Here is an 18804-nt window from a genome sequence, read left to right as displayed (position 1 = left end):
CAAATAAAAGTGTGTATGTGTGTGTGTGTGTATTTGTGTGTATAAACTAATGTGTGTTAATTAACTAATGTATGGATGTGTGTGTGTGTTCCTAATATTATATGAGGCCTACAATAAGAATATATGAAAATCAAATATCAAACTCTCCACTAACTCTCAAACAACTCTCAAAAACCCAAAACTCCTACCAACGCAACTAGCTCCCGTGTCTTTCTCTCTAGAGGCGATCACAGGTAAAGAGCGCAGGCGCAAACCGGTATTCTTATAGACAGAGGTCGGGTTACCATGGCAATGCACTTGTTATGGCGCGCTTTTCGACAAATCCGACATCGGTTGGCAACGCAAACTTACGTACGGCCGAAAAGAGCGACTGCGCGCAACACGCTAATCTTTTCAATGGAAACCTGGTACTAAAATGGAGCCGTAAATTACCTTTAGCTGTCGTCCGCTTCGGTAGCTTACGGCTCCATTTTTAACGACTCAATGGAAGCGAGGCCTAACTCGCCTCACGTGTCAGTACCTACATCTCCCGCTCAGAGGGAGGTGCGTGATATTGTAGCGCCGAGTACATCTGGGCGGCCATTACAAATCACATTACAGGATATGGCTACTGTTATGACTGAGGTTTTGGCTAAATTACCAGAGCTAAGAGGTAAGCGTGATCACTCTGGGGTGAGAACAGAGTGCGCTGATAATATTAGGGCCATGTCAGACACTGCGTCACAGGTGGCAGAACATGAGGACGGAGAGCTTCATTCTGTGGGTGACGGTTCTGATCCAAACAGACTGGATTCAGATATTTCAAATTTTAAATTTAAACTGGAAAACCTCCGTGTATTACTAGGGGAGGTGTTAGCGGCTCTGAATGATTGTAACACAGTTGCAATACCAGAGAAAATGTGTAGGTTGGATAAATATTTTGCGGTACCGACGAGTACTGAGGATTTTCCTATACCTAAGAGACTTACTGAAATTGTTACTAAGGAGTGGGATAGACCCGGTGTGCCGTTCTCACCCCCTCCGATATTTAGAAAAATGTTTCCAATAGACGCCACCACAAGGGACTTATGGCAAACGGTCCCTAAGGTGGAGGGAGCAGTTTCTACCTTAGCTAAGCGTACCACTATCCCGGTGGAGGATAGCTGTGCTTTTTCAGATCCAATGGATAAAAAATTAGAGGGTTACCTTAAGAAAATGTTTGTTCAACAAGGTTTTATATTGCAACCCCTTGCATGCATTGCGCCGATCACGGCTGCAGCGGCATTCTGGATTGAGTCTCTGGAAGAGAACATTGGTTCAGCTACTCTGGACGACATTACGGACAGGCTTAGAGTCCTTAAACTAGCTAATTCATTCATTTCGGAGGCCGTAGTACATCTTACTAAACTTAAGGCGAAGAATTCAGGATTCGCCATTCAGGCACGCAGGGCGCTGTGGCTAAAATCCTGGTCAGCTGATGTTACTTCTAAGTCTAAATTGCTTAATATACCTTTCAAAGGGCAGACCTTATTCGGGCCCGGGTTGAAAGAGATTATCGCTGACATTACAGGAGGTAAAGGCCATGCCCTGCCTCAGGACAAAGCCAAAGCCAAGACTAGACAGTCTAATTTTCGTTCCTTTCGTAATTTCAAAGCAGGAGCAGCATCAACTTCCTCTGCACCAAAACAGGAAGGAGCTGTTGCTCGCTACAGACAAGGCTGGAAACCTAACCAGTCCTGGAACAAGGGCAAGCAGACTAGGAAACCTGCTGCTGCCCCTAAAACAGCATGAATTGAGGGCCCCCGATCCGGGATCGGATCTAGTGGGGGGCAGACTTTCTCTCTTCGCCCAGGCTTGGGCAAGAGATGTTCAGGATCCCTGGGCGCTAGAGATAATATCTCAGGGATACCTTCTGGACTTCAAATACTCTCCTCCAAGAGAGAGATTTCATCTGTCAAGATTGTCAACAATCCAGACAAAGAAAGAGGCGTTTCTACGCTGCGTACAAGAGCTCTTGTTAATGGGAGTAATCCATCCAGTTCCACGATCGGAACAGGGACAGGGGTTTTACTCAAATCTGTTTGTGGTTCCCAAAAAAGAGGGAACTTTCAGACCAATCCTGGACTTAAAGATCCTAAACAAATTCCTAAGAGTTCCATCGTTCAAGATGGAGACTATTCGGACAATTTTACCTATGATCCAAGAGGGTCAGTACATGACCACTGTAGATTTAAAAGATGCTTACCTTCACATACCGATTCACAAAGATCATTATCGGTACCTAAGGTTTGCCTTCCTAGACAGGCATTACCAGTTTGTGGCTCTTCCATTCGGATTGGCTACAGCTCCAAGAATCTTCACAAAGGTTCTGGGTGCTCTTCTGGCGGTACTAAGACCGCGGGGAATTTCGGTAGCTCCATACCTAGACGACATTCTGATACAAGCTTCAAGCTTTCAAACTGCCAAGTCTCATACAGAGTTAGTGCTGGCATTTCTAAGGTCACATGGATGGAAGGTGAACGAAAAGAAAAGTTCACTCGTTCCACTCACAAGAGTTCCCTTCCTGGGGACTCTTATAGATTCTGTAGAAATGAAGATTTACCTGACAGAGGACAGGCTAACAAGACTTCAAAGTGCTTGCCGCACCCTTCATTCCATTCAACACCCGTCAGTGGCTCAATGCATGGAGGTAATCGGCTTAATGGTAGCGGCAATGGACATAGTACCCTTTGCACGCTTACACCTCAGACCACTGCAACTGTGCATGCTAAGTCAGTGGAATGGGGATTACTCAGACTTATCCCCTTCTCTGAATCTGGATCAAGAGACCAGAAATTCTCTTCTATGGTGGCTTTCTCAGCCACATCTGTCCAGGGGGATGCCATTCAGCAGACCAGACTGGACAATTGTAACAACAGACGCCAGCCTTCTAGGTTGGGGTGCCGTCTGGAATTCTCTGAAGGCTCAGGGACAATGGAGTCAGGAGGAGAGTCTCCTGCCAATAAACATTCTGGAATTGAGAGCAGTTCTCAATGCCCTCCTGGCTTGGCCCCAGTTGACAACTCGGGGGTTCATCAGGTTTCAGTCGGACAACATCACGACTGTAGCTTACATCAACCATCAGGGAGGGACAAGAAGCTCCCTAGCTATGATGGAAGTATCAAAGATAATTCGCTGGGCAGAGTCTCACTCTTGCCACCTGTCAGCAATCCACATCCCGGGAGTGGAGAACTGGGAGGCGGATTTCTTAAGTCGTCAGACTTTTCATCCGGGGGAGTGGGAACTTCATCCGGAGGTCTTTGCCCAAATACTTCGACGTTGGGGCAAACCAGAGATAGATCTCATGGCGTCTCGACAGAACGCCAAGCTTCCTCTTTACGGGTCCAGATCCAGGGATCCAGGAGCAGTCCTGATAGATGCTCTGACAGCACCTTGGGACTTCAGGATGGCTTACGTGTTTCCACCCTTCCCGTTACTTCCTCGATTGATTGCCAGAATCAAACAAGAGAGAGCATCAGTGATTCTAATAGCACCTGCGTGGCCACGCAGGACTTGGTATGCAGACCTGGTGGACATGTCATCCTGTCCACCTTGGTCTCTACCTCTGAAACAGGACCTTCTGATACAGGGTCCCTTCAAACATCAAAATCTAACTTCTCTGAAGCTGACTGCTTGGAAATTGAACGCTTGATTTTATCAAGACGTGGGTTTTCTGAGTCAGTTATTGATACCTTAATACAGGCTAGGAAACCTGTTACCAGAAAGATTTACCATAAGATATGGCGTAAATACCTATATTGGTGTGAATCCAAAGGTTACTCTTGGAGTAAGGTTAGGATTCCTAGGATATTGTCTTTTCTACAAGAAGGTTTAGAAAAGGGTTTATCTGCTAGTTCATTAAAGGGACAGATCTCAGCTCTGTCCATTCTGTTACACAAACGTCTGTCAGAAGTTCCTGACGTCCAGGCTTTTTGTCAGGCTTTGGCCAGGATTAAGCCTGTGTTTAAAACTGTTGCTCCACCATGGAGTTTAAACCTTGTTCTTAATGTTTTACAGGGCGTTCCGTTTGAACCCCTTCATTCCATTGATATAAAGTTGTTATCTTGGAAAGTTCTATTTTTAATGGCTATTTCCTCGGCTCGAAGAGTCTCTGAATTATCAGCCTTACATTGTGATTCTCCTTATTTGATTTTTCATTCGGATAAGGTAGTCCTGCGTACTAAATTTGGGTTCTTACCTAAGGTAGTTACTAACAGGAATATCAATCAAGAGATTGTTGTTCCTTCTTTATGCCCAAATCCTTCTTCAAAGAAGGAACGTCTACTGCACAACCTGGATGTAGTCCGTGCTCTAAAATTTTACTTACAGGCAACTAAGGAATTTCGACAAACGTCTTCTCTGTTTGTCATTTACTCTGGGCAGAGGAGAGGTCAAAAAGCTTCCGCTACCTCTCTTTCTTTTTGGCTTCGTAGCATAATTCGTTTAGCTTATGAGACTGCTGGACAGCAGCCTCCTGAAAGAATTACAGCTCATTCTACTAGAGCTGTGGCTTCCACTTGGGCCTTCAAGAATGAGGCCTCTGTTGAACAGATTTGCAAGGCTGCAACTTGGTCTTCGCTTCATACTTTTTCCAAATTTTACAAATTTGACACTTTTGCTTCATCGGAGGCTATTTTTGGGAGAAAGGTTCTTCAGGCAGTGGTTCCTTCTGTATAAAGAGCCTGCCTATCCCTCCCGTCATCCGTGTACTTTTGCTTTGGTATTGGTATCCCAGAAGTAATGATGACCCGTGGACTGATCACACTTAACAGAAGAAAACATAATTTATGCTTACCTGATAAATTCCTTTCTTCTGTAGTGTGATCAGTCCACGGCCCACCCTGTTTTTAAGGCAGGTAAATATTTTTTAATTTATACTCCAGTCACCACTTCACCCTTGGCTTTTCCTTTCTCGTTGGTCCTTGGTCGAATGACTGGGGTGACGTAGAGGGGAGGAGCTATATGCAGCTCTGCTGGGTGAATCCTCTTGCACTTCCTGTTGGGGAGGAGTAATATCCCAGAAGTAATGATGACCCGTGGACTGATCACACTACAGAAGAAAGGAATTTATCAGGTAAGCATAAATTATGTTTTTTTCTGTTTTTATTTGTTTTTTTTTGTAGTGTAGCTCCCCCCCCCCACAGACCAACCCCCACAGCCTGCCACACCAGATATGAGTAGTGGCACTGGGCAAGTGGGCACAATATACGCTGTGAGTCTGACACATACGCTGGCAGGCAGGCAACTGCAATTAGATTACACAGGAAAAAAAAAAAAAGCAGACTGATGTTCTAGCCCTAAAAAGGGCTTTTTGTGGTGCTGTCCTTACAGCAGAGATCAGATGAGTCCTTCAGGACTGTAGTGGACACTGAATACACTAGCTTAGCTATCGATTTCCCTGTTAAATCAGCAGCAGCTACACTGTCCCTCCTCTCACTAAGAATGCAGCATCCGAATGAATCTAAAATGGATGCTGTCCAGGAGGTGGGAGGGTCTGGGAGGGAGGGTCTGCTGCTGATTGGCTGGAATGTGTCTGCTGACTGTGAGGTACAGGGTCAATGTTTACTCAATGATGATGAATAGGGGGAGGATCGAACATCACATATGTTCGCTCGCCGCGGCGAACGCGAACAAGCTATGTTCACCGGGAACTATTCGCCGGCGAACTATTCGCGACATCACTACTAGGTATTAATAGATATGGATCTTCATTGCTTAATAATATGGTGTCACTGAATATGCACATAATACACACAGGGGTGTATTAACAATAACAATAAGATATTGTGGTTTATGCATGTATTACATATCCTTATATTTATATTATGTGTGTTTATATACTATCACATGAATGTAATTAGTGATACCTCTGTGATTGGCTGTGGAGGAAGTAGGAGGAGTCTGGTTGACTATTTAAGCAATGTTTTGTTCAATTTAAGGTTGTCTGAGGAAGGAGTGAATGCCTGAAACGTCACACATTAAAGGTTGCTATGGTTTAAATCCAGAGAGTGCAATCATTGGATCCTACATATATATATATATATATATATATATATATATGTACAACAAGTAGAATGTCAAAGAACAAGTCCTGATGAGCCCTATTAGCACAAAAGTACAAGCAAAGAGACCATCATAGCATAACAATGTATAATAAGGGATAAAATCAGCTTAAAACATATATGTGACACACTCACAATATTCAACCTCAAGATTATGAGGTATATACAGGCAATCTTCCACAAAATAGTTGGCCTTATCCGGAATTGGGACTGTGTTGATTTTAAGGCACTACAACTGCACTTTGTCTTCTTAACTATTTTGTGGAAGATTACGTGTATATAGCTCATAATCTTGAGTTTAAATATTGTGAGTGTGTCACATATATGTTTTAAGCTGATTTTATCCTTTATTAAACAGTGTTATGCTATGATGGTCTCTTTGCTTGTAATTTTGTCACCTTCCCTGTGATAAAACTTTTCCTAAACTCGAGGACTTTTGACATAAAGTTTCTGGAATAGTGGGACACAGACTAAAGGAGGCGGAGTCCATCTGACATCAATAACCATAATATGGGAGGGCCCTATAAATGCGTATACTTACTTCATAGAGATTGAGGTTCCTTCAAGTAAGTGTACATCCAACTAAGTGTGAGAAGATTGTATGTTTTGGGAACTAACGCTTTTGAACTGTGCATCCAAATATTATTAATTTCTGCTTGGATATAATCGTTTTGTGTATATATATTATTTTTTTTGCTTTAAGCTTTTTGCTTCAGCACTTTCCCTGCTCTTGTTATATATATATATATATATATATATGAAACAAAAAGCGAACAAAAAATTAAGGCGCTAAAAATAGTGGGGGATTTATATATATATATATATATATATATATATATATATACATATAAATATATATATTGTAAGGGTTTAGCCAAATAAAATCTAACAGATTTCCAGAAGTTAGGCTATTACAAGCAGCTCAAACCCCAATATAGGTATTATTGGAAAAAATCCTAGGTTATACATGTAGAAAGAGAACAGAATAGGGTTGGATTGCGCTACACCTAGTGTTAAAGAAATATCAAATATAGGCAATATACGTATAGCAATATTGAGAGTATTAGACAGATGATGAATGTTACCATTAGTAGGTTTCTAGTAATTAAATTTAAATATACTTAAATCAAAAGATTCTCATGCAGTAGGTATTCAATTCTATGTCAAATATAAATAGATGATCAATTGATAATCAAATGTCAGCGAAATATGAAACTTGACACAACAATATATAATTAGGCACAAAAATGTATATATATAAAACACATGAAGTGACAGTGCTAAAGTCCTAAAGCTGGAATGGAGTTGCTTATAATACAACAACACTTTATTTAAAAGTCCAATGTAAATATAAATTAAAGGTGTATTCAACACTTTTAGAAATGTATAGACAATGATCCTAGTGGTAATCTTCTAAAATTACTACTTAAAAGAAGTTACCCCAATCTAATGAGGTAAGTGATGAGCCCAGAAGAGGGGCGCTGTTAGACCCGCCTTAAGGATAGGAATGTATCTGTGGGTTGTTGATTCTTTCTTGCCAAGCTTCACAGGGTTCCACTATTATTTCTCCAGTGTTTCCTGGGGAATGGTAAACTCTCAGGTGTCTCCTGGGGTATGGTAAACTTTCAGGTGTCCCAAATATCTCCCAATGATGAGTATAGAAATGGAAAAAAGCAACAAACAAGTATTTATTGCACATACATACACATACATATATAAAAAAAAAACCTGCTTACATTTAAAAACCTCAATGTCATATGAGGTAATCTTTAAGCATATTGTAAAACAAAGTGGTGTTGTACACTTAAAATTGTTATCAGAAAAGTCCTGTAGTAAGATCCTTCTTGGATTTAAACACGGTATAACACTTGTAGATCAAAACTGGAGCATTTAGTATGTGCAGTGATTCTGAAAACTGTCTTTGTCTTACGCGTTTCAAAGGCTCAAAGTAATTCATCCTTCTTCCTCAGAGACTGTCTAAACAATGCAGCTATTTTTCAACTTAAAAACAGAAAAAGAATAGAACCGCTATTGGATACTAGAGTCACATGGGTGGCTGCAAGTACTCTTATTGGTCTATGCTGCTGATTGGAGGATGCATGATCACATGGCTCGAGTATTTTTACTACATCCCTTTGGCATGGAAGGGGCTGGCCAATACTGTGCTGTTAGCTAGGAATATTAATCTATAGTAACAGTATCTGCTTAAAAAAACTATATTGTACAAATATTGCTTATACTGTAAAGGAAACTAGATCAAAGTACTTTATTGCACAATTAACGGAAGCAGCTCCTGATTTTTATGGAGCCGATACCTATTAAAACAATGGATTATTAAAACTGAACCCAAGAAAAACATTGTTTCATTTAAAAAAACACACATTTTTTAAAACATTTTGTAAAAAGATTTTTTGGGGCATTATATACAGTATATGGAACGCTAGATATAAATAATATGTTAGGGTACAATTAGTTACAATGAAGTAAGAGCCAGAGTTTTTCGTAGGCGCTATATCAGAAAATGCTCCATATTGTAATTTCGGATATTAAAAAGGACACAAATAATTATAAAGATGGAAATGATAAGAACATTTTCTTATATATTTAAAATGCTAAAAAGGGAGGCTTTGAGGTTAAAACATACTTGGTATGGTTTAAAGCTTTGCTAAAAGGTATACAGAAAGAATGTTACTGGTCTACTAGGGAAAATCTTTATAAATATATATATATATACACATACATCTCCACTTCATTATACATTTGTTAATTATAGTTTATGAAATGAGCATTTTAGAGTAATAAAACATCTGGAAGGTATTTCAAAATATTATTTGATGGAAATAATCAAAATAAAATGCTTGTTACAAGTCATTCAATTATAACGTTATATATGAAACATTGTATATATTGCGATTGATAGACACCATGAGGCCCATTTATCAAGCTTCTATGGAGACTGCTGCTCCATAACCCTGTCCGCCTGCTCTGAGGAGGCGGACAGAAATCGCCACAATTCAACCAGATCGTGTATGATTGGGTTGATTGACACCTCCCTGCTGGCTGCGAGTCTGCAGGGGGCGGCGTTACACCAGCAGCTCTTGTGAGCTGCTGGTGCAATGCTGAATATGGAGAGCGTATTGCTCTCTGCATTCAGCAAGGTCTTGCGGACCTGATTGATAAATAGGCCTCCATGTGTATGTTATGTAATCCAAATCGCTTGTTTAAAATCATTTTTCAAAAGGAAAACATTTGAAATGAAAAACATTTAAAACACTGAACATTTATGATAATCATGATTATGTGCTGGCAGAAATCAGGGGATTTATACTGTATATTAGATCAAAAATACCCCTATATATTATCAACTAAAAGATAAACTTATTTAGTTTTTTTGTGAGAAATAAACGTTAATAATTAATATCAATAAAATAATAATTTAAAACCTGGAAACAAATAATATATATATATATATATATATATATATATATATATATATATATATATATATATATATATATATATATATACATATATATACATATATATATATATATATATATATATATATATATATATATATATATACATATATATATATATATATATATATATATATACATATATATATATACATATATATATATATATATATATATATATATATATATATATACTGTATATAAATAAAATGGTTAAATGTATGGAACATTATTTGACTATCCCATTTATAGGGATTATTTTTCTAAGAATGCTGCCAAATCAATGTCTTTATTTGGGCCCTCTGGTATTAGGGTTCTCATTGTGTGAATCAAAAATATTTCTTTTTTTCTTAGGGCAATCACTCTTTCCACCTCTTTTGTGTGGTTTTACATTTTCTAGGATAGTACCACTAAGGCATTTCGGGTCTTTGTTGTCTACTTTGCTGTAATGGAGAGAAAAATTGTGTGATTTTTTTAACCTGCCTCTATGTTGGTTATGTGTTCCAACAATCTCTTCTTGTATGGCTTATCGTTCTTCCTATATATTGTAAATTACAGCTGCACTGTAGCATGTAGATCACATGATCAGTTTTGCAATTGCACAAAGTTTTGATATTATATTCAATTCCCGTACTGGTGGAGTTAAACTTTTTTGTGGGTTTGTTCTCGTTATAATAGTGAGTGCATGCTTCACAATTGTGCCTATTGCATTTGAAGAAATCCCTGGTTTGAGTTCCTAGCCAGTTTTGACCCCAAGGGTTGGTTGATCTTAGTTGACTGAGGGCTAATATGGACTTTAAATTTTGGTTCTTTTTTAAAAATTCTTTTTTTAGAATGTGCCAGTGTTTTTTTTAAAATGTTATTAATTTCTATCGCTCCTTCACTATATGTAGTTACCAGGCTACACATGGTGTGTCTTTTTCTTTCATGATTTTCCCTCTGGCTGCCTTTCAATAGTGTAGATCTATTTTATTTTTTTGTCCTTTCATAAGCTTTATCTAGCAGATCTTTTCTATAGCCTTTTTTGAGGAATTTATTTTTTAATTCTAGTGATTCTTTCTCAAAGTCTTCTGGTTTAGAACAGTTCCTATGTATTCGCTGGAACTGCCCATATGGAATATTTTGTATCCACTTGGCGTTGTGGTTACTTTCAACGTGAAGGTAACCGTTACTGTCAGTTTCCTCCTTGAAAAGTCTAGATAGAATGTTCTTATTCTCATGGGAAAAAAAATCAGATTTAGAAACTCAATTTCGCATGTGTTTGCTTTAGTTGTAAAAGTAAGATTAAAATCATTTGCATTGATAAATTTGACAAATTCATCCAACATTTCTTTTGTACCTGACCATATCAAAATTATGTCAACTATAAATCTGCCCCAGAAGATTATATGTGGCAAAAAATGGTTATTTTCCCATGTTTGTGAATGCTCCCATGCCCCCATGTAAAGATTTGCATAACTAGGGGCAAAGTGTGTACCCATTGCGGTGCCATCTATTTGCAAGTAATATTTTTCCTCAAACATAAAATATTTTTTTTCTAAAATGAATTTAGTGGATTCTAGCAGAAAAAAACTGTTTATCAGGTGTAATGTCTGTTTGTTTCTTTAACCAGAAATGTATTGCTTCTAGACCTTTAGTGTGAGGTATATTTGTATGTAAAGCACTAACATCTAGAGGCCCATATATAATTGGTTTCCCATTGTATACTTGATGCCTTGTTAATAGTATCAGTCGAGTCTTTTAAATATGATTTGAAAAAGGGGACTAGAGGTTGAACAAATGTATCAATAAATTATGATAATTTAGATGTGAGCAAATTGATTCCTGACACTTTGGGTCTGTCTGGTGGTTTTTCCTTGTTCTTGTGAACTTTAGGGAGATGGTAAAAAATGGCTGTAGTAGGTGTAAAATTTCTGTTCGTTTTCGTTCAGGATTTCTGCTGTTTTAGCACTATTTAGAAGTTCATTGTATTCCCTAATATAAATTTTTGTTGGATTTCCTGTAAGTATTGTATAAGTTGTACTGTCTCCCAATAGGTTATTTGCCTCCTCTAACTAGTTCATCCTATTTTGTATGACAATTCCTCCTCCTTTGTCTGCCTCCTTAAAGATAATTGTACTGTCATCTTTGAGGTCCTTTAGAATACTTTTTTCCTTAAGTTATCTTTTTGAATCTATATCTTCTTTCACTAAATTATAAAAAACCCGGGATATAATTGCCTTTAGATTGTGCAGGGAAGAAGGTGGGTACTGGTTTATATGAAGTATGTTGTGCATATGATAAAATTACTTATTTCTGTGTATTTGTGCTCTCTAATTCTTGTAAGATTAGCAATGCTTCCAAATCGGAATCTGTTAGGGACTCAATGTCCACTTCATTGGGGGCTTTACAGATTTATTTTTCCTGTTTCTGAAAATGTCTTGTTAAAGTCAATTTCCTGATATATTTGTTTAGATCTACAAAGATTTCGAAAGGATTAGGGCCCTTGCATTGCTTATCTTACAAGAAAGAAGGAAACTGACAGTAACGGTTACCTTCATGCTGAAAGTAACCATAACGCCAAGTGGATACAAAATATTCCATATGGGCAGTTCCAGGGAATACATAGGATCACAGAAGAATCACTAGAATTAAAATAGAAATTCCTCAAAAAGGCTATAGAAAAGATCTGCTAGATGAAGCTTATGAAAGGACAAAAAAACTAGATAGATCTACACTATTGGAAAATCATGAAAGAAACAGACAAACAACTTATCGTTAGCCTGGTAACTACATATAGTGAAGGAGCGAAAGAAATTAACAACATTTTTAAAAAAACACCGGCATATTCTAAAAAAAAATGAATTGCTAAAAGACATTACAAAAGAAAATCCTAAGGTAATTTTTAAAAAGAACCACAAGTTAAAGTCAATATTAGACCCCAGCCAACTAAGATCAACCAACCCTAGGGATCAAAACTGGCTAGGAACCCAAACCAGGGGTTTCTTCAAATGCAACAGGCACTCACCATTATAATGAGAACAAACCCACAAAAAAGTTTAAATCCACCAGTGTGGGAATTGAATATGATATCAAAACTTTGTGCAATTGCAAAACTGATCATGTGATCTACATGCTACAGTGCAGCTGCAATTTACAATATATAGGAAGAACGATTAGGCCATACAAGAAGAGATTGTTGGAACACATAACCAACTTAGAGGCAGGTGAAAAAGCACACAATTTATCTCTACATTACAGCAAAGTACACAACAAAGACCCGAAATGCCTTAGGGGTACTATCCTAGAACATGCAAAACCACACAAAAGAGGTGGAAATAGAGTGATTGCCCTAAGGAAAAAAGAAACATATTGGATTCACACAATGAGAACCCTTATACCAGAGGGCCTAAATAAAGATATTGATTTGGCAGCATTCTTAGATAAATAACCCCTATAAATGGGATAGTCAAATACTTTTCCATACTTTTAACCATTATATATATATATATATATATATATATATATATATATATATATATATATATATATATATATATATATATATATTATTTGTTACCAGGTTTTAAATTATTATTTTATTGATATTAATTATTAACTTTTATTTTTCACAAAACCCCAAACTGCCTGCCTGCACATAATAATGATTATCATAAATGTTTAGTGTTTTAAATGTTTTTCATTTCAAATGTTTTCCTTTTGAAAAATGATTTTAAACAAGCGATTTGGATTACATGACATACACATGGTGTCTATCAATCGCTATATATACAATGTTTTATATATAACGTTATAATTGAATGACTTGTAACAAGCATTTTATTTTGATTATTTCCATCAAATAATATTTTAAAATATGCTTTGTCACTCTAAAATGCTCATTACATAAACTATATTTAACAAATGTATAATTAAGTGGAGATGTATGTATGTGTATATATATTTATAAGGATTTTCCCTAGTAGACCAGTAATATTTTTTCGGTATACCTTTTAGCAAAGCTTTGAACCATACCAAGTATGTTTTAACCTCAAAGCCTCCCCTTTTAGCATTTTAAATATATAAGAAAATATTTTAAATATATAAGAAAAGGTTCTAATCATTACCATCTTTATAATAATTTGTGTCCTTTTTAATATCCGAAATTACAATATGGAGCATTTTCTTATACAGCTCCTATGAAAAACTCTGGCTCTTACTTCTTTGTAACTAATTGTACCCTAACATATTATTTATTTCTAGCGTTCCATATATATAATGCCCCAAAAAATGTTTTACAAAATGTTTTACATAGTGTGTTTTTTAAATGAAACAATGTTTTTCTTGGGTTCAGTTTTAATAATCAATTGTTTTAATAGGTATCGGCTCCATAAAAAATCAGGAGCTGCTTCCGTTAATTGTGCAATCAAGGACTTTGATCTAGTTTCTATACAGAATAAGCAATATTTGTACAATATAGTTTTTCATAAGCGGATACTGTTACTATAGATTAATATTCCTAGCTAACAGCACAGTATTGGCCAGCCCCTACCATGCCAAAGGGATGCAGTAAAAACACTCGAACCATGTGATCATGCATCCTCCAATTAGCAGCATAGACCAATAAGAGTACTTGCAGCCACCCATGTGACTCTAATATCTAATACCAGTTCTTTTCTGGAAGAGCAGAATCTAACAGCGTTTGTTTTTAAGTCGAAAAATAGCCGCATTGTTTAGACAGTCTCTAAAGAAGGATGAAATTACTTTGAGCCTTTGAAACGCGTAAGACAAATACAGTTTTCAGAATCACTGCACATAACAATTGCTCCAGTTTTGATAGACAAAGTTTATACTGTATTTAAATCCAAGAAGGATCTTACTACAGGATGTTTCTAATAACAATTTTAAGTGTACAACGCAACTTTATTTTACAATATGCTTAAAGATTACCTCATATGACATTGAGGTTTTTAAATTTAGGCAGGTTTTTTATATATGTATGTGCAATAAATACTTGTTTTAAACAGTATAACACTATTTCATCTTTTTTTTCCATTTCTATACTCATCATTGGGAGATATTTGGGACACCTGAAAGTTTACCATACCCCAGGAGACACCTGAGAGTTTACCATTCCCCAGGAAACACTGGAAAAATAATAGTAGAACCCTGTGAAGCTTGGCAAGAAAGAACCAACAACCCACAGATACATTCCTATCCTTAAAGGGTCGGTCTAACAGTGCCCCTCTCCTGGGCACATCACTTACCTCATGAGATTGGGGTAACTTCTTGTAAGTAGTCATTTTAGAAGATTACCACTAGGATCATTGAGTCTATACATTTATAAAAGTGTTAAACACACATTGAATTTATATTTACATTGGACTTTTAAAAGGAAGTGTTGTTGTATTATAAACAACTCCATTCCAGCTTTGGGACTTTATATATATATATATATATATATATATATATATATATATATATATATATATATATATATATATATATACCGGATAGAGGTAATTGAATTCAGTGGACGTTATGATACCACTGCTTTTTGCCTGTTTAAAAATGTTAAAAAGGGTGAACTGTAGAGAAGAAGTGGGATTGAACGTGAGGCTTTTATAAAAGGTCTTATCCAGTAGCTGGCATTTAGCCTCAAGAACATACATGTTCTCATCCCAGAGGACAAGGTTCCCACCCTTGTCCGCTGGCTTTATTACCAATCTCTTGGCATTCATTAATTCATTGAGTGCCCTTCTTTCTGCTTTACTAAGGTTGTCATTGACCAACCCTGTAAAGGATAGATTGCCAATATCTTTTTCAACTTGTCTTACAAAAATGTTAACCGCCGGTACCATGGATAGTTGTGGCATGTACTTCGACTTAGCCTTAAAGTTCGAAGAGATCTTCTCCTGACAGGTGAAATCACCCAATTGGGAAGGGTCATATTCATTATCAGCCAGTAAGCTTTGCAAATTAAGAATAGTAGGTACATCTTACCTACTAATGGACACATCTTCCACTAGATGTCTGCTTTTTCCTTTCATTATTTGCAATAGTACCACTCGACGCGCAAATAGGTGTAAGTCTTTAATAAAGTTGAATTTATCAAGAGTATTGGTAGGGCAAAATGAAAGTCCTTTTTTCAAAACTTTTATATGCATTAGATTCAGTTTGAAAGAGGATAGGTTAATTACCTGAAGGCCCTCTTCCGCTGTATTCAGTATCCCCTTCAACCGCAAAAGCGTCGCGATCTGCCCAGAGGGTAGTTCATCTGGCTCTGATCGTAACTCTGCTGCTGTTGTTGTCTGGAGGGGTATCTTCTCTCTATTGAGTTTGAATTGGTCCCCCCTCCTCCTTCTCTTCCTACCACCTCTCCTCCTTCCCCTAAAAAAGTTTGTGAATTAGCAGGGTTGGGCCTACGGTGTTCAGATTCCACATTTGACCCGTCTGTACCTGAATCATACGTACCTCTCACCGACTGATAGTTATACATTTTCTTATTTTTATAATCATCATTGTCCCTAGAAAACTTCCTCCCTTTTTCTGAGTTTGATATCATTTTGTAGTCTAGCTATCTGATCTTTTATCTCCTCATTTAATTTTGTAAAATTTGAATTGGTTGAGAAAGTGTTAACCAGTTTTAGAGATTACTCTGCCTGTGTGATGGTCTTCTCCAACCTCTCTTTGTTGCGAGTGACCATCTTGTTCATAAGAATGATAGAGCAATCAGAAAGGCTGGAATTCCAACCTTCCATAAACTCTTCTCCTCCTTCATCTTCTCTCAAATTTGTCCCAGGGTCTAGTCTAAGACGTAGACCTCTTGGTATAATATTCATTTTTATATAGTTTTCAAGGCTAGATGTCTCTGCCCGAAGTATAACTTGTTTAACAAGTAGCTTTTTATCATTTTTAAATGCACCGTAAATGTTCACCGGTGTATTGCTGTTAGTATCCTGGCTCTCCTCCAAATTGGACATAGACAGGGACGCTATCAATTCAGCTTCCCAATTCTCATCTGATAATGTGAATGCCATAATAACAGTGGCTTGTATGGAAATAATGTACCCAATATTCACAAAGCAAGACAGAACTTCAAAGCCTAATCCACGGTCACTACAGAAGTCACTTATAGGTAAAAATATGTTTCCCTCAAAAAATAAATAAATATATATATATATATATTTATAGCGAAGGGATCAACCTCACTGGAGACCTAGGGAAGCAGGGCCAAAGCCCTAGTAACTAGGTTTACGTACAACTACAAGTCAAGAAATATACAGGAGGGACGCAACTGCTTAGAGCTAATGCAAAAATTAAAGTGGAATAGCCAGAAGGACTATGGCTACAATATCAAGTAAAAAATGGTGCAGACCCTTTTGTAATGTGTTATGGGGTTAATAACATAAGAGACCATCCAGGAAAGTAAACTGGGATGAAAAAAGACAGGGATTTCAGCACTCTTTTGAAAAAGTAATTTTAATTATTAGCTCAAATTATACAATATAATAAGTAACCTGTAGTGAGCGCAGAGGAGGCGTTCTCCCCCGCAGAGTGAACATGAGACACAGACGCGCGTTTCACCCGCTCCTCCAAAGATTAGACCGGGCTTGATAGTTCAGGGAACCTTACTTCCTCCTTTATACAGGTAAAGGTAAACGCCTCTGCTGGTGGGTGAAGATATTGCAAGTGGCACAAACGTGCCAAAGAGTAAAGACCTTTTTGTGTATTAAACAAAATAAAATCAATTATACAAATTAACGTGTAACACACATTAGATAAAAAGAAAACGTTTAGTTAGGAGTCTTAGTTTCTTTTTATATTAAAAAGGTACGGACCATAGTATATAGGTATATAGTGCAGAAATAAATTAAAAAATAAATCTCATACAAGCCTATGGATCATATTATTTAGAGAAAACAGGCCATATCTATTCTGTCATTAAGGCCTATAGGTAATTGTGTTTCCAAGATTGAGATCCACCTGCATTCTTTTTGGAGGAGGACCTTGTCATTGTCCCCTCCTCTGTTGTTTGTAATGCCCCTATCTATTCCAATAAAGGAGAGAGAGTCAGGATTACATCCATGAACCTGTAGTGTTTTGCGACATTGCTCTTGGGGTTCTTATTTTTTACATTGTCTCGATGCTCAGTTATCCGATCCTTTATGGCCCTCCTAGTTTTGACCACGTAGAAACGTGGGAAACTACGCGAAAGGAGGTAGATGACCCCCTCAGTATTGCAATTCACAAAGTGTTTAAGTTTATATGTTTTGCCTGTGTGTGTTGCAAAATGCTTGGTCTTGACCACAAATTTGCATGCTACACACTTACCACAGGGGTGATTGCCACTATATCTATGTTTCGTGAGCCAGTCTGATTGCTTCTGTGCTGACACATATTGGCTTTTTACCAGTTTATCTTTTAAGTTAGGTGCCCTTCTAGCTGTAATATTAGGGAATTCACCAACTTCTTGAGATAATCCTTCATCACTGAGGAGAACATGCCAATTTTTTGCAAAGATTTGTCTTAATGCAGTCCAATGGCAATTATAGTCTGTAATCAGTCTGATTTTAGATTCAGTGGTCTTCTCTTTAGGCACAAGAAGATTATCATGACTCAAATGAGCTGCACCATTTAGAGCCCCAGTCACAATTCTCTTCAAATAGCCCCTATCTAAAAACTGTTTTTTTCCAACTCTACTGCATGTTGGAAATATTTTTAACATTCTTAAACAGGCAAAAAGCAGTGGTATCATAACGTCCACTGAATTCAATTACCTCTATCCGGGACATCCAGTGATGCCGGTCTTTTATTGTATCCCAAAGATACACAAGAATGCCAACCATCCTCCAGGCCGACCCATCATTGCAGGCATTGGCAGCCTCACTGAGAACTTAGGCAATTATGTCGACTACTTCCTGAGACCATCTCTCAATACCTTGCCCTCCTTTGTCATTGATACTGCCAATTTCCTAAGGAAAATTGACGGCTTGGTAGTCCCTCCAGGTGCTATACTGGTGACCTTGGATGTAGAGGGATTGTATTCTTCAATCCCGCATGAGATAGGTATACGGGCTTGCAAACATTTCCTCATGATGCGAGTGATAAATGCTCAAGAACACACAGATTTTGTAATAGAACTTTTAAGATTCATACTCACAAACAATGTGTTCATGTTCGACAACAAAATCTATACCCAACAGCAAGGGACAGCAATGGGAGCCACCTGTGCTCCCACGTATGCGTGTATCCACCTTGGTGTA

This window comes from Bombina bombina, chromosome 6 (genome assembly GCF_027579735.1).
Source record: "Bombina bombina isolate aBomBom1 chromosome 6, aBomBom1.pri, whole genome shotgun sequence".
Lineage (NCBI taxonomy): Eukaryota > Metazoa > Chordata > Amphibia > Anura > Bombinatoridae > Bombina > Bombina bombina.
Note: the sequence above shows the minus strand (reverse complement) of the source record.